The sequence below is a fragment of the Strigops habroptila genome, chromosome 1 (assembly GCF_004027225.2).
Source record: "Strigops habroptila isolate Jane chromosome 1, bStrHab1.2.pri, whole genome shotgun sequence".
NCBI classification, from domain to species: Eukaryota; Metazoa; Chordata; class Aves; order Psittaciformes; family Psittacidae; genus Strigops; species Strigops habroptila.
Window position 1 is genome coordinate 97,336,359 of NC_044277.2, and position 26,430 is coordinate 97,362,788.

The 26,430-nt window shown below is 43.4% G+C and overlaps 1 protein-coding gene across 5 annotated transcripts in view; it reads left to right on the forward strand.

The window, feature by feature from the left end:
* Positions 1 to 718: 718 nt before the first annotated feature.
* The window catches only part of LOC115610990 (microtubule-associated protein 4-like), a 118,552-nt gene continuing 92,840 nt past the window's right edge, over positions 719 to 26,430 (forward strand). For all 5 annotated transcript variants that reach the window (XM_030493246.1, XM_030493237.1, XM_030493231.1 and 2 more), the window contains exon 1: positions 719 to 866. The gene's annotated coding sequence lies outside the window, so the exon portion shown is untranslated. The remainder of the gene's footprint in view (positions 867 to 26,430) is intronic.

Here is a 26,430-nt window from a genome sequence, read left to right on the forward strand (position 1 = left end):
CACCCTCTCAGCGCCCAGCCAAGCTCAGGCCCCATCAGTGCCTGACAGCCCCAGCTCCCCTCAGCCCCATGTTTCCTCACCATAATCCCTATCACCTCCAAGTGCCCTGGTCACCACCTCCCATCACCACTTCCCCTCGGCTGCCTTCCCCGCTAGCCACATCCCCTCAGCTCACTCTCCACTTCCCCTCAGTTGTGTTCCCTCAGCCCCCCTTCTCCTCAGCCATGTCACCCCAGGCCCCTATCCCCCGCAGCCCAAACTCCTCCCCACACCTCTTCCCCTAGGCCACGTCCTCTCTCTGCTCCCCCTTAGGCTCTTCCCTTCACCCCCATCGCCCCACAGCCCTCCTCCTCTGCTGCGTTCCCCCAGCCATGACCTTTCCCCTCCCTTCACTCCCCACACCTCCCACTCCCCCCAGCCCCTCAGCCCGCTTCTACCGCCCCAGCCCGGCCCCGCCCCGCCCCGCCCCGCCCCGCCCCACCCCACCCCACCCCACCCCACCCCATCCCATCCCATCCCATCCCATCCCACCCCACCCAGCGCCATGGCCCCTCCGCGCCGCACCCTACCCCGCTGCCCTGTCACTGTAGCACCGCCTCAGCCCCGCCCGTCGCCCGCCCGGCCCTGCACCGCCCGCGCTCACGGGGATTGGCAGATGGCGGGCGCGGCGCGACGCTATTGGCGGAGCGGCCGAGAGCCCGCCCACAGCGCTAGCAGGGTAGTGCGTTCGGCGTGAGGCCAGCGGCCGCTCCGTTCCCTCCTTCTCCTCCTCCCCTGGCCGGGCCCGCAGGGGAGAGTGACACTCACCAGGCGGCTCCGTCCCGGCGGCAGCCCCCCGCGTCCCCCTGCGTCCCCCTGCGCCTCTGGTAAGGGCCGCCGGGGAGCTGCGGCTGCGGGGCCCCCGCTGTGGGGGGGACAGGGCGAGGGGATACCCCACTCCGAGCGGGACGCCCTCTGAGGCGATGGAGGGACCGCCCTACCCGGGGGCTCCGGCCTCGCCCTTGTGGGGGGCTCGGGCGGCCTGCGGCCCCGCGGGGCAGGGAGGGGCTTAAGGGGGGCCGAACGGGCGGTTTGGTGGGGGGCGGCGGCGCTCCGGAGCCCTTCATGAGGGGCGCGGGGGGGCCGGGCCGCGGGGAGCTGGGTTGAGCGGTTAGCAGCCGGCGGCGCGGGAGCGGGCTCGGCCGGGCCGCGGCGCGGTCGGTGACAGGGCAGCAGTGGGGCGGGCGGGAGGAGGGTCCCGGAGCATCCGTAGAGCATCTGCCTGGCGAAGTTTGCGCATGGGTCATCCCAGAGGAAGCGGGAGCTGCCGGGGAGTGTCTTTGTTGCAGTGGGGGGAAGAGACTGAGGTGATCATGGGAGGGCTGCTGCTCGCACGGCTTTGCTTTGGACTGAGCGAGCTCTTGTAGAGCTGAGCACCCCCCCCCCCCCCCCCCCCCCCTGCAAAAGTCAGAAACGCATTTTTTGGTCGAGGGCAATGCTTTGAACACACGCATCTCGTTGGGACTTCTGGGAACTTATAACGTGGTTTCCCTCCGTGTTTCCGCGCTATCCTCCTGCTTGGCCGCTCTTCTTCCCTGCTTTATAAGGATGGTTGTGGCATTGCATCAGGGGATATTTGTGCCACAGTTCGGAAGCACAGAAGGGATATAAGTCTTTGCGGAGCTGCCGCTCGCCCGCCGCTTGGTGCGATGGGTGTGGCGAGCGCAGTGGATGCGGCGGGCGCGAGGCCTGTGCGGCCGCGTTGCCCGTCACCAGCAGAGTCAAACAGCGAGCTATTTATATAGAACGGGCCTGGTTTCAAGATGAGCAAACTTCTTTTAGAAAGAGCAGTTATAAGTATTAAACGTGTACTGAGCACCAGTGTAAGACTGCTGCTAATAAGTTTAAACTCAAGACAAGTGAAGTTTTTGGTTCTGAAGATGCTGTTCTACTGCTGAAAGCTACTTCTAAGTGTATCTTGCTGTAGGTGGTACGCTTCGTTGCAAGCTCTGCCCCTCCTAGAGGAGTGTAAGTGCATGATCTGTGAACATACTGAACCTGCATTTAGATGCTGGCGTTTGGTTTTAATTCTGTGGGGTTTTTAGGTGATTCTTGATAACTCTTACTTGTTTCTCCCTCTCTTATTTCTTTTTCCTAATTCCAATATGGATATAACAAATAAACTCATTTTTTTCCTCCTTTTTTTTTTTTTTTTAAACATGTTTTAAAATCCAAAACAAACCTGGAACCCTGTTTTCAATGAACAGCTTCCCAGCTTGCAGTTTCAGCAGAGTATCTGAAAGGCTTCTTGACTAATCTTATAGCCATCTTGGTGCTCTCTCAGTGTTCCAGCTGGTGGAATAGCAAACCTTGCTTGGTACCTCCTGTACCTTCTTTACAGAGGTCTCTATGTGCCACTTGGCTGAAGCTTCATTTTGTGAACTGACAGGACTGTGCTGGAGTTTTACAACTGTGAAGCTTTTTTCCTCTTTGCTAGGGCTTCATTATCGCACCTGGCAGTGGATGTTTTTCTGGTATTACGTATATGAGGTGCTGTTGCAGCTTGATGAACTTTTTCTTTGCTTGAGAAAGACAAATAAATTGGAACTCAAAAATATTCATTGTAGCAGCACAATTATGATAAAAGTGATATGGGCTGGACAGACCTCTGTGTAAAAATTGCTCCAAGTTCTTTGTGTTGGTTTATTTTTCCTTATGAGAAGTGGTGAAATTTCCAATTGTCCTCTTGGGTGCATTTTGGAGGATTCATGGGCTCTTTTTTTATTTTTGATTTTTATCTCTTTTGGCTTTCTCTCATCAGGAGAGATGAACTCTTTTTCGGTTTTAAAAAGAGCTCAACTGACTTGCTATTGCAACAGCAGCAATATCCTGTGTCTTTTGTTTTCTTTGGTAATAATTACACATTGCTGACAAATAATAAGCTTGAAGGCAGAATAGTTGATCTGTTTGTGAATGCGATTGTTGACTCCAAAACTGAAGGATGTGGATATTATTAAGTCTGTATTATACGTCTCTGCAGAAATGGCATCAGGGAAATACCAGATAATACAAAGAAGTGTCAGTGGTGTGAAGATCACAGCCTTGCAGTTCAGCTAGAGCACAGTGTTGCCATGGGTACAGTTTGTGGGTCACCCCTCGTTTCCCCTGAGTCCTCAGATGATATTAGGAGAGGATTATGTCACTCTTGTCCTTAAAGAGCAAGTGGGAAGCCTCTTGGTAGTATGCTTATGCCGGTGGGTACTCCTTGAAGCTTTAATATCTGACTTTATCAGATTGTTTCTTAAAAGGTAACGACTCTGTCAGTCAGTTTACGTGTTGCTGGCTGGTGATCCTCGGGACAGCTCCAAGGAGTGTTGAACACCACGGCTCTGCTCTGGGAACTGCCCAGCCTCACTCTTGCAGGATATCTGGAGATCTGTTTTAACAAGTTGCCTAATTTGTCTGTGGGAAACTTTGAAGGTTATGAGTAGTGTGGTGGTGTGGGTAAATGCATCGCTTTAGCCCTTGCCTGCTGCTTTGTATGAGTTGGATGTGGGCAGTGTAAAGAGTAGAGCGAAGAGACTGGGAGGTGAATAATCACTCAACAGGCTCCCATAAACTGCTGAAACCATCTTGGACTTATTCTGGTGTCTGTGTGTGCTGTGCCTTACAGTACCGGTAAGTGCCGTTTGAAGATGACAGTACTAATTCTGATGTACATGGGTTTAGAGTTCAGAGATTCATTCGTATTTGGCTTTAGTGTTTAGTGCCTCATTTGTTTCCTTTTCAGAGACACTAAGCATCTAAGTCTAGGTTTTAAATACCAAGTTATTGCTTAAACTGTTCTTTCTATCGTGATACTGAACTACAACAACATAAGCACAAGAAAAATAGAAACACGTCGCGTTTTTGAAGGGGCAATAGGTAAGGCTGTGTGGAGTGTGGGACATGACTTGGTTTCCAGTCTTAAGCTTCTTTTATGGAGTCTGATGAATACTCGGTTTAAACAAATGAATTACATATTCTTCCTGGTGTTTGTAAAAGGGCTGACGCAGCCTTAATTTTACTAAATGGAGCTATAATTGTATTTGAGGTCCCAACCTCTGTAGGATTTTAGTGGTTACCCCTCTTCCCTGGAAATAAATGAATCTGAGCCATTAAATCAGATTTGAATTCTTGCAGAGTTCAGGTCTAGTTTAGACCCATCACTGCTAGTACTGTTCTTTCTCTTGTGTACTGTTCTTAAACTTACCTCCTGTTTACTAAACTGTTGATATCTCCAGCTAATAACTCACTACTTAAAGTACGTTTGTGTCTATGTACATAGCGCTGATTGTGCAGACTTCCAAATTCTGATGGATGTCAAACTTATGACTAAGGGAAACCACTGGTCAGACTGGGTGTAAGTCTGTCAAGATGAATTCAAGCTACTTGCAATTCAAATGAAAGTGATAGTTACTTAAAAGCCAAATAATGTATACCTTGGTTTGGTCCAGAAAAATGACAAATAATTTATTTGGCTAGTCCAGACATAGATTGGAAGATAAAATTCCAGTCTCCTGCTCTGAGAATGAAGAGTTCAAGGCATGTTACTCATCATGTTGTTGCCAGTCTGACTATAGATGGCAAAATTATATTTTGTGTATGTGCTTCTGTAGTTTCAAAGGCAAACCTGAAGAAGCTAATTTTGCTCTGAAAGGCAGATAGTTATTTCCTGTAGTTTCGTATTTACGCTTCCTGTCCCAGCTAAAATAGATCAGTCTTTTGCTTAGTCAAATGTCTGTGTATATGGCTTCCTTGTATCTTAACAGAGCAATTGAAATGATTTTTCTTTGTGCCCTTTTTTCTTGAAGGCAAATTAAATTATACTCAGCCATAGATCAGAGAAATGCAGGGGTCTGTGATTACAGCAGATGGCATGGTGGCAGAACAGCTCAAGTCTTCAGCCTGAGCCATCATCAGTGCCAGCATCTGCTGCAGAGAGTTCACTTCCCAGAAGAAAGGGTAGATGTACTTTGGATCCAGTTCTTGAGGAGGTGGTGTAAAAGCTGGTGCGTTGAACAAAGTACAGCCCGTGTGAATAATGCATACAGGGAGGCTCTCGCAGCAGCAAACCCATGTTTCCCTCGTGGTGAATTTTGCCAGCCTCCTACAACTCGGAAGCCAATTTCATGGCTTAGTATTTTGCACATGTAAATGAATTTCTGGTGGGAAGAAAAGGTCACTGAAAGCAGTTGCTGTAGATGTTATGCAGATTTGAACTTGGTGACAATAAGAATGAAACAGTTCTGGCTCGTACAAGTGCCCTGTCTTATTCTTGGGGAGACTTCTTAATAAAGCTTTATGCTAGAAATTATTAAATGCCCCATCCCTGGCAGTGTTCAAGGCCAGGCTGGACGGGGCCTGGAGCAACCTGCTGTAGTGGAAGGTGTCCCTGCCCATGGCAGGGGGTTGGAACTAGATGAGCTTTAAGGTCCCTTCCAACCCAAACCATTCTATGATTTTATAAAAGGTTAAAGTTATTTAAAATCATTGAGAATTCTAACCCAAAAGGATTATGGAAACACATTTGCCTGATGCTTACATTTGTATTTGTACAGAATATTTAAGTGTATCAGTATAGTGCTAAGGGTTTGGTGGGGTGGGAAGGGGGAATCTGTTCCTGAACAAAATTAGTCTTGGACTCCCCTGAATAAGTTGTTAAATTATGTGTGCTGTCATACAAGCCCGTATTTTGTAAATGTTGGTGTGCTGGATAGCAGAACTTTTGCAGTTGATGCTCTAGAAAATAGGGGAGATGCTGTGTTAATGGGAAGTGTAAGTCTACCACCTAGATGAAAAATGGATGTCTGTGTAAATGATAGTCTACTCAAACTCCATAGTACGTCTTCTTCCTGCTGGAAGGGGGGAGGATGGTGAGTTATTTATTCTTTTGCTGTGTGCTTGTCCTCCCCTAGAAGGAGTGAGAGAAGGGTCTGATTTTACTTTTTCCCTGCCCACCCAACCTTCTTGCTATTAGAAAAGCCTATTTCTTGGTGCTCTTTTAATTGTTGCCTGGCCTCTTATCAATTTTTCCTCCAAGAGAGCAGCAACGGTGAATTAGTACTTCTCCCAAGGAGCAGCAAGATACGAACTTTGAGATAAAGCTAGCAATGTCCCTGTGATTTGGACAAAACTAGCGGGGGGAGGAGGGAGGGGGAAAATCATTGTAGTTGCATTATTCAGGCAGGTTTGTGTAATGCAATAGGCCCTGTATTAGCTTTCCTTTGTAAAGGTTGGATTTCCACTCTTTTTTTTTTTTTTTTTTTTTTTTTTTTTTTTCTAAAGAGATTTTAGCACAAACAAACGCAGACCTGGAGTCTCTGTATCCTGCCCAAAATGATTGTGTTGGCATGGTGGACAATTTGATATGTGGGTGGAAATAAGGTTAAGTATTAGGTATATCCTTGCATGCTGGATGACGTGACACACATGGTGTAGCTGGAGATTAAAATGGGATGAGTTCACTCCTGCTGCATTCTGGCTATCAAGCTACTCATGTGTAGCTGCAGGAAGCTTCTAGGAGAAGTATGCACTTAATCACATCCATTAGCATGATTAAAATCCTGATTAGCCTGTGTCACTCACTCCCATTTTCCACCTACACTTCACCCCTTTTATCTGGAGTATTTGCATGTATGAGCATAAGACAGACTGAGAACAATACAGGCTCAAACGCAGGGGATGGTCACTGGGCTTTTAAATGGATCAAATAATTCTGCCCTTTATATTGCTATAGCGAGCAAGTTCCTCAATAAGCCGTACAGCTGATGTCTGAACATAAAAACCTTAAATCAGCCCCTCACAGATAGAGGCAAGATTGTCAGGAATCCAGTTGAACACGAAGGAGGCTTGTCTTGCTAGTCAGTCAAGTGCTTGTAGCTTGCTAATGTTTCCTATCTAGTGTGTGCTAATGTTTTAATTTTAACGCCTCCATCCCCATTTGATGATGATCTCTTTATGTTGGTTGGCATGTTGGATTGGTGCTGTCCTTGCCTTGAATGGCTGGAGCTAAAATGGGTGGGTGAGAGAGTCAGCAGTGGATGGAATTCCATGGGAAGATGACCAGGTTTAGGCTGGAATTAAGGCTAGGGGAACTGCTTGCAGTTAAGCTGCTTGGATTTTGACAAGAAGTGAGAAAAGCCAAAGGACGTAATTTTGTAACTTCCTTTGTGCAAAATCTCTCGCTTTTAAAAACTTTACTTATTGGGGAGATACTGTACATATTAAAGCTAGATCTTTTTGAAAAAGCAAGCTTCTCTCTGAGTATTAGGTCATACACTTCCAACAGATTCCCGCCTGGGAGTGAGTCATTGTTCCTTTTGTAAAATTGCATTAGAGCTACATCATCCTGAAAAGCTGTTTTTCAGCTGAATTTAGGGTGTTGACACTTGCTTTAAACAAAGTAAAACTATGGGAGCATTTTTCAGCTGAATTTCAAAGTATGTTTACATACTCTTGAGTTACAACTCCTGAAGTGCTAGAATATGAGATCAGTTCCTACTTGTTAGTGAAGACCCTCTGGTGCTGGGGGTCCTGCTTTCCGAGTGTGCCTGGTTTCATGCCCTCCCCTTCCCACCCAGAGTTTTGAACCCTCAGCTCACAAACTGAGGATTGTGATAGATACTATGTTTGTCAAATGCTTAAAATCCTCTGAAGGGAGCAGAAAAACATGCACGTGTTTTTATTTGGTCTTATCTTTTCCCCCCAACATGCCACTTGTTCTTGCACTGTGGTATGTCTAATCTAGCTCTTTGCTGTAGATACTCTGGCAGTTGTCCTTCCAGGAGTGTGATGCTGGGGAGTTGTTTCCATATTGTGGCTCTTTTTTTTTCTTCTTTTTTTTTTTTTTGATAGCAAAACTGGCTTGAGGTTGCAGCCTTCTTCCACGTTATGCTCTTTCTTGTTACACCAATGTAACTCTCAGTGCTGTAAAATGGGTCGGTGATCAGGTGGGATTTCTAGCACTGTTTTTTATAAGCTGCATCAGTCCTAGTAAAAGGGAAGTAGAAACAACTAGTTGGAGAAAGGGATGGCCCAGCATCCATCAACTGGATTGCTGTTGGGAAAATGTGGTGGAGAAACACTGTCAGGGCACGACAGAGTAAGAGCCAGTGTGAAGCATGAAGGCTTGGAGGTGGAAAATCCAGCCCCAACCCATACTTACTGTTGACTGGAAAGGCTTAAGCTGCCTGGCATGCCAGGACATTAACGGGAATATGGAAATCATGTTTTATGGACAGTTTTCCTTTAATCCCCTGTGGAAAGTACCATGCATCTTCTAAGTGACTAGCTATTAGTATTTTAAATTTGACTGGGTTTCAGGCACAGTAAGAGGAAGAGGTGTCCTGTGTGGTAAAAGGTTTTGCTCGTGGGTAGACTAAAGGTGCCTCTGGTTGAGAAGTGTCTCTGATGTCTACTTAGGAGGTTCTCATGTGCTCTATCCCCGTGTGGGCAAGTATGGCCTGAGCTACACTTGAGTAGTCCTGTGGAATTATTAATGATGTTAGGTTTGAAATGCTGTTGGAAATATTGAGGAAAGCCCTATTGCAAACAGCAGCTTACAGAAAGCATTTTAAAGTGTAATTGTTAGCACTGTTCATAGCAGTTTGAAGCACTTAATTCCTGCCTGTAGCCTGATCACTGTCCACACTAAGGTTCCTTTCTGTTGGACTGAAATGATGCTCACACCAAACACATGAACATTGAACTTTTCTTTTTGTTGTTGCTGACTGGGTATTTTTCCTCTTACCCCTCTCATGGTCTCTTCTTGTTTTTTGTGTTAAACCTTGAGTATTCAACTTCTCTATCTTCTGACTCTGTAAAGGCTGTTTCTCTATTACAGTTTATTAAATGTAATGATCTTTTTAAAGATGCTTCTATGCTTACCTGCATTGGTATTAAAGAATCTCAGGACACTTTTTCTGCTGTCCATAGATACCTAATTAGTAATAGTTGAAGTAATTGAGACTTTAAAACTCTGGAAAAGCAAAGACAAAAATCCACAAGCCACCTCCAGCAGAGGCTTTGAATTAGGCTCTGCAGACATGGGAGACAGAGAATGAGACAAAGAACTGAGTCACCGGCTCTTCCTTCCTTTTGACTTTGTGGTAGGAGCAAATCATTTCTCTTTTTGGTCATGAATCAAAGCAATTAGAAAAAGGGTTCTAGATGTTACTAGCTAGATGATTTGGACTCCTTAAATAGCAGGAACTGTGGATTTTAAAGTGATCTACTTATGCAGTAGGTAACTTAAATAATTTTATGTTATGACCTGTAGTATTCCTTTGATTATAACATCATATATGCTAATGCTTTCTTCTCTCCCTGAAAAGTCGGAGAGAAACCTCTGGAAAGAAATGTGGGATGTAAAAGAAAACCTTTAAAAGGATCTTGAGATTCTGGAGGAAATGTTTGGTCAGGGCAGCAAGTGTACTTGTGCTTCGAGTGGCTGCATTCCATCTGAGGCTTGCAGACTGGCAGCTCTTGATGTGTAAGCTGGTGCCCCTACACCAGCAGAGTTGGACCGTAGTGGTGGGACATTGTCACTGTGATGTCTCTAAAACTAGCAATCATTGTTTGGGGTTTAAATCTTGCACAGAATGCTTTTGGGATGACGTTGAATGTAACGCTCGTCACACAGTATATGTATCTGGTGCTACTGTTGTGACACCACGATGATGGGAGCTCTGTAGGATGCTGGAGGTGGCTCAAGCTATGTTTTATGTAACAAATTTGCATTTACAGATGAAGCTCAAATGTATGTAATCAGTGATGCTGTTTGTTTTCAGGATCTTGTTATGCTTAAAGCATATATATTTTTTTCTTAGACTGTATTTTAACCTATTTAAGCATTTACAACATGAGAATTAAAGGATAGATCCATCTCATGTTCTGAGGAGTGGATTTTTTTTTTTTTTCCCCTTAACTTGTCTTTTAGGTAAAATGTTATTTTTTTTATTTTTCCTTTTTTTTTTTTTTTTTTTTTTTTTTTTTTTAATTGGTATTTGGACAGAGCATGTAGGGCAATAGGATCAAGTGTCACATTGGGGATTACATATTTATCCTGGAGTGACCCTCTTAGTAGCTTGCATTTGTACAATTGGTGGATGACTGACTGGATTTATCAGGATGTATAGCTGCATTAGCACTGGTTTGATGTAACTCTAGCTTATTTGCTTTTAGTCCAAACTATCTTCAGCTTGGGAGTTCACTTTTAAGGAAGAGATCCTATAATTTGCCTCAAACTAGCATTTTTAGACTTTTATTTCCCTTAAAAGTAATGAAGGTTTTCCTAGGAGTGATAATTCTACATGTGAGTGTAGAAGAGTATTGTGTGGCACTGGCTGGTTGCCAGAAACCAAATTTGTCCAATAAACTGTGCATTTCTTTGAGACCTATGCATGTTAATGGTGTTTTAAAAAAATTGATCAGCTATTCTTTTGTTGCATCAGTAGTGGTTGTCCTGTTCTTAAAACTACAGCAACTCTTTAACTCACATATTTGTATGTTATTTTGATGTGTTGTGTCCCTTTGCTGACAGTTTTTACGAGATTTCCCTTTCCTAGCATGAGTAAATATGATTTTAAAAGAGTTGGGAATGTAAAGAAACTCCCTGCAATTTCAAGCTTAATTTTCTCCAGCTAAGATTTTTAAACTTGCCAAATTACTGGTAATGCTGGGATTGCTGACAGATTTACCTGTTGGTCACATCCTTCTGCACTTGTCTCTAAAGGCAACTCTTTGCTGGTTCCTCTGTATCCAGTCCTGGATCATAGAATCACAGAATAGTTTGGGTTAAAAGAGACCTTAAAGCTCATCCAGTTCCAACCCCCCTGCCATGGGCAGGGACACCTTCCACTAGAGCAGGTTGCTCCAAGCCCCGTCCAACCTGGCCTTGAACACTGCCAGGGATGGGGCAGCCACAGCTTCTCTGGGCAACCTGTGCCAGGGCCTCACCACCCTTGTGGTGAGGAGCTTCTTAATATCTCATCTAAATCTGTAAGTTCAGTAGAATTTTTCCCATTTTAATCTAGTGTGCAGTTAATGCATTTCCTCTCTGCTGGCTGAATCTCCTAGAATTGCGTTCAGGTAATTGTGAATTAGTAAATGGTTGTGATTCACTAAAGGAGAAAAGCTAAATTTGTCAGTTCACAGCAGGTAGCCCTGTTGTACCTTAAATCTCTTTATGCCTTTTACAAACATTTTCAATTCTAAAGTATTGATTTGTTTTGTTGTTTGGGGTTTTTTTTTTTTCTTTTTTTCTTTGTTACCATGGGCCGTGTTTGTGCTACAGGTTCTACTTTGATACCCTACTACTGCTGTGCTCCTCTCCATTTCTCTAGTGTATGCATCCGTATTGGCTAAACTCCCTTATTTGTGTTTCCTGCCTACCAAGTCCTGTGTATAGACCATCTGAATGTATTGAATGTAGGGTGGTTTTTTTTGATGCTTCAAAGACCTTTAAAAGGCTGTTTGAGGGTTGATTGGAGCATGTAATTTAATACAATGCTCCTAAAAATCCTAATGCTGGCTGGCATCAGCTGATGCTGTGTCTTATTTAAACATACTGGAGATGTGATGTTTTTCCCTTGGGGAACTGACTTCCTGTGATAAAATGAGATTCTCTTTTAAAGTAGAGGTCCATGGTTACATAATGAGAGTAGGAAATGGTTCAAAAGTGACATTGGGAGAATAGAAAAGTTATTTTGGTAACTGACTTAGGCAGGAGAATAGCAAATATGCTCAGGAGTGTACTAGTAACTTGAATTCTCTTTGGAAAGTGAGAGGAATACATTTAAGGAATTAAGACAGGGACTGACCAGCTCAGAGCAGCGGAAGGGAGGTTATGTTAAGGACAGAGTTGTACAGCGCACATCTAGGATTCCTCTTATAAGATTTAACTCTTTCCAAACTACTACTGATCTCCTCAATAAGCTGCTATGTTGTTCTTAAGCATAGTGTGTCTTGAAGATTGAACCTCTAAGAGCTATGCTGGCTTTTGCTTTTTGATTTGAAGATGTAAATATAGATGTGTTTTTAATTTATGTGTGTGGTTTTGTGTTTCTCCAATGCCAGACCAGGGTACTCCTTTCCCCCACCTGCAGTTTCTGTTCCCCCATACCACTGTGGCAATCTTGCAAAGAATTCCATAGTAGTTGGTAGTCAAACCTGGCTTTTAATGCTACTGAGAGGGCAGTATTGACACTTCTAAAGCAGATTGCCTTTACTCAGCAGGTATTGTTAAGAGGCAGTGATACAAACTCACCAGGAAGCCAGCTGGATTCTGGCAGGAGGTCGCTAAACTTGCTGAGCCTTCATGGTCTGCTCTTGGATGAAGGAATTCAAATTCAGGGCTGCATACAAAATACACTTCATACTGAGAGTGGCCGTGCTTGCATGTCTGATGTACATTTGGATTTAAAACAGAATATTGTTTGTGGTTTTTTGGATTTAAACTGGAATATTGGTTGTGTTTCTTTTGAATAAGGCTCTTTGAAAGCAATTTAAGGTTTATTCACTCCAGATACTCACATTTTGTTGTGTAATGAAATAATTTTCTATCTCCTTGCTCATTGTGGTTTTGATTTGTTTTCTCTTACGCTATTCTCATGTTTTGTACCAGTTTGTGTCTGTCTTTTCCTCAGCAGAGGAACAGGGGCGGGAGGGTGGAAAGGAGACTACCGTTAGTTTAGTCCCTAGTTCTGTTTGCTTCTCTCCTGCTTCCTCAGTAAACTGTGCTAAACTGTTGAGCTTTGAGATAGTGCTGACACTTTAAAGTGTCATCTTCAGTAAAATAAACCGGGGAATCTGCTTCTCTCGGCCTACAACTTCATTGGCATTGTATGTATGAAAAAGCAATGTTGTACTCTAGGTAACACATTTGTAGCTCTTGTGGGTACATTCTGATGTCAGCATATCTAGATTTTTGGCAGAGCTCAAGTATGCTGGTAAGCTTCAGGACGTGGGGTACTCTTGAATGGACATATACTTTTGGCACCATTTAATTTTCTTCCTGCAGAGAAGTGTAAAGGGAGATACCAATTTTTGTAGGTGTAGTAAGTTCATGTGTGGAATCCACTTTGAAAATCACAATTTTTAAAGCCTGAACTTGCAGGTTCTGCCATTCTGGATTTATCAGCTGAGATCATCCCTCTGTTTGTGTTATAAAACCCTTTTCTTTGGCAGCTTTCTATTAAAGAAATTGCATGTGGGGAGTGGGAGGAACACAGATTGTCTGAGAGAGATGTTTCTGGTGGAGCTGTTGGGCTATCTTAATGAAAGCAATGCTCTCTGACTTGTGCTGATAGGACCTAAATTCCTGTTGATCATCATGAACTCCACTTTCAGATGGTGTATCTTGCTAAGCCCAGATTCCTGTGTTTGCCCAGGATCCCACAGACAAGGCAAGATCCTATGGAACAAAACATGGTGTAGTAGTGGCTGCAGGTTTGTTTCTGAAAGGACCCTCAATTGCTTTTTGTCTGCGATATGCCTGTAGAATCATTGAATATGCCCAAGACTGATCAGAATTTTTCTTCCTTCGAGTCTGGGGTATGTTTATTTTCTCTAGTATGTAATTTATCTGTAGCCTTGTTTTTCAGCAGCCAAATATGCTGACTGTGCTTGTTATGTTTCCCAAATGAAATTCTCTGGCAAGCCTCACCTCTAATGTAATTTTGAGGTGCTGATGTAATCAAATGGTTGAATGTGAACTGAACAGGAAATTACATAGTGCAAAACCTGCTCTTAAAATCTGTTTGGAATGAAAATGCATATGTTCTTTTTGTATATTTTTTGCAGTAGGTATTTGTGGTATTCAGTAATTTCACTTTTGCTCATTTTTTTTAATTGAAGAGAAGTCAATTTATTGAATGCCTGAGGAGGGGGGAGGGAATCAAGGCCGATGGTTACATATTCTTAACATCTCATCAGAATTTCAGTGGGAGTTATTTTTTCAATTCTGTTCTAATAATTAAACATTGTGCTGAACTGATTTTTCAAATGTGAGGGGATAACACAATGAGTACATGAAAATAGCTGATCTAAGTTGAAATGCATTAGAGTACCTGATTGTGCATCTGTAAACCCACACATTTATCTGAACAGTTGTAACTGTAACAGAAACTTCACAACTTATAAGTTATAAAAGTATAAACACAGATTTGTAAACAGTCCTCCAAAAGAGAAAGTGAACTAGAAGTATTCTCTGGTGGTGAATATTGTCTGTCGCGTACAGATCACCTTAAGCAGTATCATTCTCCATACTGAATTTTTAATGCATGCCTTTAGAGAACCGTAACTCTGTAAGTGACTTGGAGCAATTATTTGAATTTTCAAAATAAAGATAGTTGGATCTAATTATTTGTGGTTTGGGTTAAGGTGAAAGATGTTACTGGGTTATTAAGACAAGTCAAACTGCAGAGGTAAGCTGTATATCATAGAATCACAGAATGGTTTGGGTTGAAAGGGACCTTAAAGCTCGCTTCATTCCAACTCCCTGCCATGGGCAGGGACACGTTCCACTAGAGCAGGTTGCTCCAAGCCCCGTCCAACCTGGCCTTGAACACTGCCAGGGATGGGGCAGCCACAGCTTCTCTGGGCAACCTGTGCCAGGGCCTCAACCACCCTCACAGGGGAAGAACTTCTGCCTCAGCTCTCATCTAAATCTCCCCTCTGTCAGTTTAAAGCCATTATTCCCCTTGTCCTATTCCTACCTGCCCTCTCTACCAGCTACACTTCCCATTTACAGATACTGGATGGGTTTTTTTTAATTATTATTATTATTTTATTTTTTTAAGTAGTATTCTTTCAGCAGTCCTGTTAATACTTTAAATTCAAGCCTGAAGTTGGTTTTGGTGTGATTGGGGATAGGGAAAAATGCTAGATCAGAGGAATAAATTTGAATGTATTGGAGAGGAGATAGAAGCAAATAATTTCACATGAACAGCAGAGAAGTGGGGTGAAGTAAGTCACTATTAATTAGTTTGATATATTTTTGTGACTCAGCAAGACAGAATTATTCACTCTACTTTCACAGCATATGAAACCAAAACCAAAATGTAAGAACTACTACAACAGGTCAGGCAAAAGGTTCACCTCTGTGGATCTGTGCAGCAGCATGTTTTCTGTTTTACCCTTTATTCCTCCTCTCACCTTCCATGCTCGGGTGAGGGTTAAGTGTGGGTTGTCTTCTTTTAACTACGTGTGCTGGAGCAGCAGCGTTTGTACTGCAGCCTGCGTATGTGCAAAGCACGTGTGATCCTGTGGGGTGCTCAGATGCTTCAGAGCCTCTTCAGCTGCGCGACCAGTGCTGACCTACTGCAACAAAAAATGCCTTTCCTTTGTAGAAGGCAAATAATCTGTAAACAGGGAAGTGCTGGTGGTGTCGAGGAAATAACCTGGCTCAAAAGTCTCTATCTCCAAATAAAAAAAGATTATTTTTGGTCGCCACTGTTGCCTTTGTCCTACAGTTGTAGCTTGCAGGTCGCACTAATCGCTCCCATGTCCCTGCTTATCTCTTCTCAGAGTTTCTCTTTCGATCTTTCAAAGTACAGGGGACACAAGTTCTAGATGAAATGTTTTGTATTATACTTCGCAGGAGCAAAATAGAGAAGGGGTGTTGTATACTAAGGAGACCATTTTCATCCACTAAACAGGGGTGTAAGTTATATTTTATGGAACTGATTCAAATCTTATGTTTCTTTAGTCTGAGGATTGCCTGTGAATCCTTCTCTCTCTTTGTTAGTTTTTACTTATGTTAGTCAACTAACTCATTTAAAGAAAGAAAAGTCGAGTGTGGTGATGCTCACCGACTGATCTGATTAAAGGCAGTCTCTTGCTTTCACGTTTCCTTCATGTAAACTCTAAGTTAATTAATTGACTCATTCATTCTGTGTAGCTAAAGCTGAAAGGCTGCAGAGGCAAATGAATTGCAGGCAGCAGATGCTTGGATGAAAGAAGAAACAAACCATCCGCAGGGTGAAACTTTCTGAAGCATCCGGGTTCCCTCCTGAAAAGTGAGGTGAGAATAGACAGCTTGTGCCTCACTAGGGATCTGTGGAATCGATTGTTTCGTAGAACATAATCAAAGGCCCTTTTGATTCCTAAATACAACATGACTGCTAGTTTTTGTTCTTAATTTCCATAATCTAGCCATTAGTAAATGCCTCTGCATTTTTATTTGTTTCAGCTGTGTGCTCTACAATGGCAACTCTTAATTCTGCATCCAGTTTTCTTTTGCTTCTTGTGGCCAAGATGAGAATTCTTGCTTGACTGGTATAAAATAATGGGATAGATCTGGAAGGAGGTTCAAAAAATGGCATGCTTAGTAACAGCAGAGAGAATAGGATGCTCTGGTGTCAGGAGCTGGGTGTTCTGGTTTATATCCTTAGGATTACTTCTGTTTTTATCTTGTATGAAATGCAGAAACAGTTCCTGAAACAGAAGTCAAAACCTAGAATGCTTGGTTAGGAGAGGGATAGACACACACAGTCTTGCTGGTCTCCGTGCTTTATAACACCCACATTTGGGCTTACCTTATATGTAGAAGTTGCCCCTGTGCATGGAGTGCCTGTGACAAATGTTTGATTGGTAATGTGCTTTCCAGGAGCGGGTAGTTGGGTTTGAATGCTTTGAGGCTGAGGGGGAGGTAGAACCAGGCTCTCCAGCCCCCGCCATGTGGAGCCCACTTCACTTAAAACAGGGACGCTGCAGATGCTTTGGATCAGCTTCTTTGGGGGCCTGTGTGAGGATGCTGAACTTCTGGATCTAGAATACACTGGGTGTTAGGTTGAATCAGTTGCTGGTATAGGTTGCTGTCCTTGCATAGGTACAGATCAGAACTTCAAATGCTGAATGAAGCTTTCAGTGGAGGACTTGACTGTCTGGAGCCTATTAGGCACCAGAGCAGGCTACATAATCTTTGTTGAACTGATACTTTGAAAGTAGGTGTCTCAACTCCTTTGAGCTGAACTTCAGAAGCCCAAGAGCAGTACTTGGATTTTATGGGAGGGGAATGGTACAATGGCCACTATTTTCATTCTCCCCTGCTCATTCACCAGCAAGGGTGCCTTGTGCAGTAGCAACCTTTTCATCACATACTGGTGTATTCTTCTTTTTCAGCCTGAGACCAGGTATGGGTAGTTCAGAATATTGTATAATTGCTTTAGGAATAAATGCAAAGATGCAAAGCATAACTGAGGTGATGTTGTAGAATCTAAAAGTATTTCTTCTTTCAAAGATCAAGATATAAAAAAACCCCTAAAAACCAAAACCAAAAAAAAAAACCAAAACCCAAAACCAAAAAGCCCCTCCTGAACCCCTCTGATATTTGTCAGAAGTCATCCTCTTAGGATTCTAATAATTTGGCTAAAAAACTTAGTGTCTTATAAGCATTCTAAATCCAAAGAGGTAGAAATGAAGGAGGAAGAAAGAAAGGGGGGGTACTGAATATTTTCTGAGTAATAAAGTGAACCTTTCTATAAACCATCTTTGCTAATGATCCTAAAATGAAGCTAACTTTCTGAAATACAACAACATGTAACAAAAAGCTTTTTGATAAAATTTGCTGTTGGGAATGATCTCATCCTACTGACTGACCGGTCGCTGTGCAATGCTCTAACTATTTGCTGAAACAAAAGTATGCTGCATCGCCTGACCACCCAGTAATCTGTTTGGTCGCGTTGGGGGGAGCTGAGGGTGCACTCGGCTGCAGCCGTGGTGCACAGCAGGTAGGAGATGCTGTCTATAGAGCTTTGCACTTCGGTTTAGAAACAAGAGCTAATCTTCAAGGTGTGTTAAGCATGAACTGCTTCTTGGGAATCTGCTGTAGTTATTTTTTTGGCAATCGCATTGATTTGGCATGTATTAGTGACAGGACAAGGGGGAATGGCTTTAAGCTGGCAGAGGGGAGATTTAGATGAGATCTGAGGCAGAAGTTCTTCCCTGTGAGGGTGCTGAGGCCCTGGCACGGGTTGCCCAGAGAAGCTGTGGCTGCCCCATCCCTGGCAGTGTTCAAGGCCAGGTTGGACGGGGCTTGGAGCAACCTGCTCTAGTGGAAGGTGTCCCTGCCTGTGGCAGGGGGGTGGAACTAGATGGGCTTTAAGGTCCCTTCCAACCCAAACCATTCTGGGATTTTAAGATTCTATACGAAAGATTTAAATTAAAAATGCTGGAACAGTGATCCCCAGTTTCATAGCTTTAAGTTATTATTTTAAAGTTTAGTGTAGTGAATCAATATGCCTTCTGTATTAAATTCACCCAGCTATATTTTGCAGTGCGTTAATGTCTGGCCTGAGTAAGAAATGAGGGCATCTCTAACTGGGTTAGAGCCTTTATCTGATGTTCCCTTTAGATGAACTTTGTTGCAGACTTACACAGCAAAAACACTGAGTGACTCCTGTAGCCACTTTGTAGCTCAGGGCAAACCCTAGCGCATTCACTGCTAAGTACTGGACATCAGTGTATTTGTGCTGCCATGGCCAAAGTTCTCTGGCCTTTTGCAATGAAACCGTTGAGAGGAGGACCTTGACCCCTCTCCCTACATCATGTTGCTGTGTGCATGAACAGAGTTTGGGTATGAGATCATTAACTTTCAGTAAAAATTCTGGAAACAATGGGATTTTATTTAATAGTGCAAACTGCCAGAAGTGGTGCATAGTGAAATGTCATGTGCTTTCTACCCATTTCCAATTTAAAAATTGTAAAACTGTTGCTTTAAAATAAGCAGTTGATTGGAAAAACTTCCTGCAGTAAGAACAAACCCCAGCTATTCAGCTTCTGTGATTCTTGTGGGAGCTGACAGTTGTATCTATCTCACTTGCTGAGTTAGAATTCAGTGATGTGCCGGAGGCAAAGAGAGTTTGAGTCATTCTAAGTCAACTTTAAACCTTAGAAGTTGTAACACTTGTTGTTTTTGTTCTTTCAGTTTCTCACCCTGATATGGTGATTTGTTGTCCTTGGATGCATTGAGAGTCACACGCTGGTTCCAGTTTAAAATGTGGTACCTGTGTGTAGGGGGAGCCAGAAAGTTTGGAGTTTGCTGGAACTCAAATGCAAATGTCTTATTTTCCTCAATTAATGAAATGCTGAGAACTGTAAAAATAGAATTGCATGTGAGACTGTGTTATACTTGTCTTCCTTTATTTGGAATTTGTCTTAAAAATTATGGAAGATTTAGTTAGTAATTTTAGTCATAACAGCTTCTAAATCCGAATGCAGGATTTAGAGGAGAGGATTTAGAGAAGCAGAAGTGACTGCATTTCACCTAGATGTTGTTGATTTAGGAATCCCCAGACCTTTGGTGGCAGAGGAACAGAGCTCTTCATACAACTTCATGTTTCGTTAGTAGCTGTCAGGTGTGTTGCACAGGCCAGTTTTACCATATTTCCACCTCTTGGTTACACTTCATTAGTGGTGAACATGTTATTTGGGAGTAGAGCCTGTAGGTGCAGGTTGCAGTTCACACACCTGCACACAGTGAAACAGCTTTGTTGGATCTTGCGAGTGAGCATAAAATTAATAAGAAACCCCAACAAACTCCAGAATGCAAACAAGTCCAGTTCATAAGTAACTCCGACAGAAGCCAGGCTTGTGTGTTTAAGCAGGAGCTGGTGAGCAGAGTGACCGCTGGTGGGCAGACCGGTTGGGGTGCTCCTGGTAGTGGCCCATAGCAGAACTCCCTACTTTGTGGCTCAGCCAGGAAACAAGTGAAACTGTGGATGGACATATTAACAGATTTTTTTTTTTTTTTTTTTTTTTTTTTTTTTTTCTTCCTATAGTGGGTCTGAGCTGGTAAGTTTTAAGAGTTTTAAGTTCAGACTAAAAGCAGGATAGTATAATAATTTTCAGCCCAGAAAGCCAACTGTATCATGGGCTGCATCACAGCATCATGAGAGGAGGTCAGGGAGGGGATTCTTCCCCTCTACTCTCCTCTGGTGAGACCCCCCCTGCAGTCCTGCATCCAGCTCTGGGGCCCCAACATAAGAAGGAGGTGGAGCTGTTGGAGCAAGTCCAGAGGAGGCCAAGAAGATGCTCCGAGGGCTGGAGCACCTCTGCTATGGAGACAGGCTGAGAGAGCTGGGCTTGTTCAGCCTGGAGAAAACTCCGTGGACACCTCAGAGCAGCTTCCAGGGCCTAAAGGGGCCAACAAGAAAGCTGGAGAGGGGCTTTTGACAGGTAGGGACAGGACAAGGGAGAATGGCTTTAAATTGTCAGAGGGGAGATTTAGATGAGATGTGAGGCAGAAGTTCTTCCCTGTGAGGGTGGTGAGGCCCTGGCACAGGTTGCCCAGAGAAGCTGTGGCTGCCCCATCCCTGGCAGTGTTCAAGGCCAGGTTGGACGGGGCTTGGAGCAACCTGGTCTAGTGGAAGGTGTTGCTGCCCGTGGCAGTGGGATTGGAATTAAATGAGCTTTAAGGTCTCTTGCAACCCAAGCTGATATTGCTACATGTTCAGAGCAGATACTGCTTCCCTTGATAAGCACAGAATGAGTATGTGAGCAAACAGTTCCACCAGGCTTCCTTTGTTTAGGGTATCACTGTTGTGATAACACAAACTAATACTGCTTCACCAAAATAAAATAGGGGAAGGAATCTAAAATGCTGGGTTTCTCACTTCTTTTTTCCCCCCCCTGCAGTTCTTCTCCATCTCACTTCTTATTTACTGTGATTGAATAGCAATTTGCAAAAATGCAGCAAAATAAAAGAGCACGAGTCTCTCATGCTCCACACCTCTGGCTAGGTTTGCTATGACCATAGCTACTGATAGATTTCTTTAATTTTTTGGGTTTTTTTTTTTGTTTGTTTGTTTTTTAAATGACTAAAAATCCTTTTTAACAATGCATTTTAGTGTCTTAGTGCAGGGCAGAGTGGATGGTGGATGACTGGTCTTGCACCATGGTGCTCTGCTCTGCAGCCATCTTCTGCAGGGTATTATTTTCGAGCCTGTCTGTGTCAAATACACTGTTAAGTGTATCGTGTCTTAGATCTTGAAACAATTTGTTCATCTGTTCTGGTTTAACACAGATGTCTGCACCTTGTTGTAACCTGTCGTCACCTGATGTTGGGTACTAAGACTCCATCCTGCTTTTTCAGGCTGAATTGAACAAATCTGGTTTTGGAGGTGGTTGCATAATGGGAAATGAGTGTTGTTCTTTTGTTACAGTTATTTTTTTGTTAGCTTTAGAAGCCTTAATTACCATTCTGAAGTTTTAAATAAACATCTGAAGGATTTATCAGGTAATTTCCAGGCCAGTCACTTTTGTCTTGAGTTTGCTAAGGAGTACCACTGTGTTTTAAAAAACATAAAAGTCATAGTTTTGCTAGAGATTATGTAAACATGTTCCAGCTCAAACCAAATGTTTAATCTATTCACAAACTGGCATTGAGTCTTATTCTAACTGCTTGTTTTTTCAACCCATCTGTAAAAATAGAAACCCAACTAACCAAAAAAGGTTGATCTGGAAAAGGTGTGTTTCCCTATCTGAGTCCCAAGGACTGCTCTTCTTGGAGAGCCCAATATTTCCTTTGTGGCAGGACTTCTTTTTTTTTTTTTTTTTTTTTAACACATCACCTCAAAGTATTAAAGTTATGGAAAACCCCCAAAGCTTGGCTGCTTGATACCTTGGATATGTGATCCACAAGCTGAAAGGGAAATAACTAAATGTTAATAATCTTAACCCTATCTGGCTACACTGTTCTGACCTTTATCTCCCCTTCTTCCCTTTCGCCAGGTATGGGTATCACTTTCACATATCTTGCAGAACAAATCCACTCTTAATTGTTCTGATTTTAACTGGAAGTCTTAAATGATGGTGCTGTTTGATAAATAAGGGGAGGTTTGTTTTCGTCCCCTGTACCCTCTTAATGCCTGAGCATTTGCTTCTGTGAGTGGTGGAGAGGTTGCTCTATGCACTGAAGATCACGTAGAGCTCTCTTAACTGCCGAGCTCTGCCTAACCCGAGGTACCAGCTCCAGCTTAGCTGGGTTGGCCAGGTGTTGTGCACATGGAGGGAAGGGGAAATGATGTTTTAAGGCTTCTCCTGACTTAACTGGGAGAACGTGGGGCATTCTGTGGGTGACTTCTGCCCAACTGGGATCTTGATGAGGTCCTGACAAATTTGATGTGTAATCAGGAGTTCATCATTTCAGTAGTTTTGCTTATCTTGGGACACAGGTATTGCTTAATTGTTGCGAATCTGGTCTCTTCTGTGTAAACCTTTTGGGTAGTAATTCCTCTGAAAGCTTCTGGAATGTAGTCATGTTCTGAATGCTCTTGCTTTTAATTGATTATAACACTTTGTATTGTGTCTGTAATGATTTTGAGTATCACTGACTTTTCTGATGGACGGTGCCCTCTAGTCTCGAAGCAAATATTTTTATACTAGGTAAAATACATTGTCTCCATGCTACTGAATAGCCGTGACTCCTGGAAAGGCTTTTGAGCTTGAAGAAGAGGGGAAAAAATACTCCAACCCAACAACAAAAACCCCTGCCAGGGTTATCTTACTGCTCTCCTTAAAGTTGAGTGGCGTATGTTTTCACATGCTATAGAACTATAGTGAGGATCTGTAATTCTTCACTGTGCAATCCCGACTCTAAAATAGCAAGATTGGAAATACTCAGCCGTCAAATGCAGCGGATCACTTAAGGCCTGAACAGTTTTAACCTTGTACTCGGATAGGTAATCTGTCTCTGCAGTTGTGCTGTCACAGAATGAGCCTTGGTTCCTCTCAGCAGGTCCTCTCCACTGCAGGAGTGGGTGAAGGTTGTCGTACAGATGTGCAAGGCAGCAGCTGGTTTAGTAGTAGTGGATTCCAGAAAAGCAAGTAGGGCAGCTCACAGATTTCTCGTGCTTCAGTAGCAATGATCGTGTGTCTGCGCACTGGGTTCAAGTGCTTATTTTACCTTCTTCCTTCTGATCCATGTTAGTATTTTAGCTCTTGAGAATGCAGAGAGAAATCTATTGATGAAGCAGAGACTCTAAACCTGCTAGCTTTGTGCAGTGGAAAAATCACTGTTTTTATTTACTTTAAATTTATTTCTTCTTGTGTTAGTTGCATTGCTGTCTGCCATGATTAAAAAAAAAAAAAAAAAAAGGTTGCATTCCCTCTGTCTAATCAGAGCTGATGATGCGTCTTCGATGCATATTAGGATTAAGTTCTCCCCTGTGAGGGTGGTGAGGCCCTGGCACAGGTTGCCCAGAGAAGCTGTGGCTGCCCCATCCCTGGCAGTGTTCAAGGCCAGGCTGGACGGGGCTTGGAGCAACCTGGTCAAGTGGAAGGTGTCCCTGCCTGTGACAGGGGGTTGGCGCTGGATGAGCTTTATTGTCCTTTCCAACCCAAACCAGTCTGTGATTCTATCATTGGCTAAACAGCAGTTGCAAAATTGATATGGAAAATGTAAAAGCAAAATGAGGTTGTGTCGTGTTTATAATCTATTGAATTTTGTCATGGGCTAAACTTAAGTGTTGGAGATAAAGGGAATTATCTTTTCCATCTACCTTTTTTAATATAGGAACTCTTGTACATAGAGGAAATATTGTTTTCCTTTTTTCATCTGTTTTAAGAAATAGTGTGCCTGTGACTTGCCCTTGGAATGCTTTTGTTCACCTGTGACTAATGAGTGTTAGGTATTTCTAATTAGGTCTTATCTGGCTGTTCTGACACCAGTCCTGCTGTTCATACCCTTTAGAGCCATTCTGCTCAACCCTGTCTCCAGTTTCGGTAAGAGACACAAGGCACTGGAAACCAACCTGTGAAGCTCATGTGTGTGAAGGGAACAGATACCAGGTGAAGGAAGATAGAATTTCCTGTAAAGCCGCATCTGTTTTCAGGAGTGGATTCCACAAAAAGCAAGCGGGAAAGCATGTTGATCTCTAGCATTTAAGTAGCAATGTTATGTACTTGTCTGTTTTGTTTATTCCCGTGGTTTCCCTGCCTTGCTCCTGCTCCTTTCTGCCATTCTGTGGCATTCTATCACTTACATTCATAGCAAGTCAAGGGAGGGGATTCTTCCCTCTGCTTTGCTCTGGTGGGGCCCCTCCCTGCAGTCCTGCATCCAGCTCTGGAGCCCCAACATAAGAAGGATCTGGAGATGTTGGAGTGAGTCCAGAGGAGGCCATGGAGATGCTCCAAGGGCTGTAGCACTTCTGCTATGGAGACAGGCTGAGAGAGCTGGGCTTGTTCAGCCTGGAGAAGAGAAGGCTCTGGGGAGACCTCAGAGCAGCTTCCAGGGCCTAAAGGGGCCAACAAGGAAGCTGGAGAGGGGCTTTGGACAAGGGCAGGTAGGGACAGGACAAGGGGGAATGGCTTTAAACTGATAGAGGGGAGATTTAGATGAGATGTGAGGCAGAAGTTCTTCCCTGTGAGGGTGGTGAGGCCCTGGCACAGGTTGCCCAGAGAAGCTGTGGCTGCCCCATCCCTGGCAGTGTTCAAGGCCAGGCTGGACAGGGCTTGGAGCAACCTGGTCTAGTGGAAGGTGTCCCTGCCCCTGGCAGGGGACTGGAACTGGATGAGCTTTAAGATCCCTTCCAGTCAAAGCATTCTAGGATTCTATGATTCTAAGTTTCCAAACTGAAAATCCAAATATTAAATAAGTAGGAAATCTCTGTCTTAAAGGTACTTCTAGACCAAGATGGGGACAGTTGCAAGTCGGGTGAAGCAGCACAGGTCAGTAATACTGCCACACTTGAGTCTTCAAGTCCCTGTGAAACAATCCATTCACAAGCACTGAGTAAACCTCAATTTAAAGAGCACCTGCTGTTCTCTATATGAATCCTTTTAATAGAAGAATTATAGTGGCTTGATAGGTGGTTTTTAAGGTGTGCCGAATGCTTAAGTGCTCAGCGAAGTCAATTACCAGTATCCCTGAAAAGTTACCCGCGGCTGTGCTGCGTTCTCTATGCCCTCATCGCTGCTGTCCATATGTACCAGCAGGATAATCCTCTCTGTACTGTGCTTGTTCCTGGAGGAGTGGTGATACACAAGGAGGATTAGGACCTCTGTAGGAAACTTGCATATCGGTGAGGAGATAGTAATGGGCAAGTCTGGCACTTAAATTATGGAAGTTGGCAGGTGTTGACCTTTGAAGCATAAGTGTCACAAATTTTCATGCTTTCTTACAATAGTAAAATGTTGGAGATTGTTCAGAATTCTCCAATAGTTGTTTTGCTTTAAAGCTGTTGCCATGGGAATGTGTCATCGCTGAGGCAGGCTTCAAGGTCCCAAAGAAATGGGAAATCCAAACTTCTCCCTTGTTTGCCTATGCTAGTACATCAGCTGACACTGCAGATGACATTCTTTACTCTGATCTAATTTAGTAAAGTTGCTCTTGGCACCTGCAACTTCCTTCTTGGTTTTCCTTTTCCGAAGTCAAGGAAAGACAACATTTCATAGTGCACATGAGATTATGGTGTTCTCCATTCAGGGGTGCACTGGCAGCTGGGTATATTTGATAGACATTCACATCGTATTTTTAAATGTGCATCACTGACCACTCCATTGACTCTTTGATCTGCATAGTGAGAGCCCGTCATCTGTGAAAGAGGAAGGGAAACAAATGGCTGGTTTTGAACCACATCACGACTTGACAGATTTGGTGTGGGAAAGCAGCGGGGTTCTCTATTGCTACTCTGAAAGAGTCTAGTGTGGGTGAAATCAGTAAAGAGAAGGATATGTTGAACAACTTGGGTACTGATAAACCTATTTCAGCCTCGTGTGCTGGGCATGGGACCTCAGTGCCTTTTATAACTTGGAGGCTGAAGTCTTATGTTTCTTCCTTAGCTTCCTTCACCTGAATCTGGAAATAGCAGCTGGCTGCCTCCATGGGGCAAAAATGAAGCATTAACTATGGCTTGAATAAGGTAGAGCTCAGAGGTTCCTTTGCAATGTGACAGCAAGAGTTTCCACAGCTGAGAAATACAGCTAATGAAACAACATCTATTGCTGTATAAAGAATGAGGGAATCATCTGTCACTGGTGAAGAGAATGCTTCCAGCTGTTTGTTAAACAACCTCTTAAAATATGAGAATTTCATCAGTGTCAATGAAAAGGAAGCTGGGTTGGGAACAGGTCTCTCTTAGCTGAAGTTGTCATGGATGGCTTACGCTGTGAAGGGATAGAGGAAAACCACTGACGAGAACATGGAGAGTTGCTGGTTGTCTGTGCTAACCTCGTAATGATAACTTGTCAAAAGCATATGTGCCAGATACTCAGTTTGCATAAAAGGAACAATCTAGAGCAGAGAGACTTTATAAAAGACTTACTGAAGACTAGCAAAAATGGTATTCTTAAAAAGGCATTGAGGGATAGGACCTTGCAAACTACCCTGTTTCTTGTAGTCATGGGCTGGGGAGACTTTCTTGGTGGTATACTCTTCTGCAGTGGTAGATGACGGTGAGCTGGACTACTGGA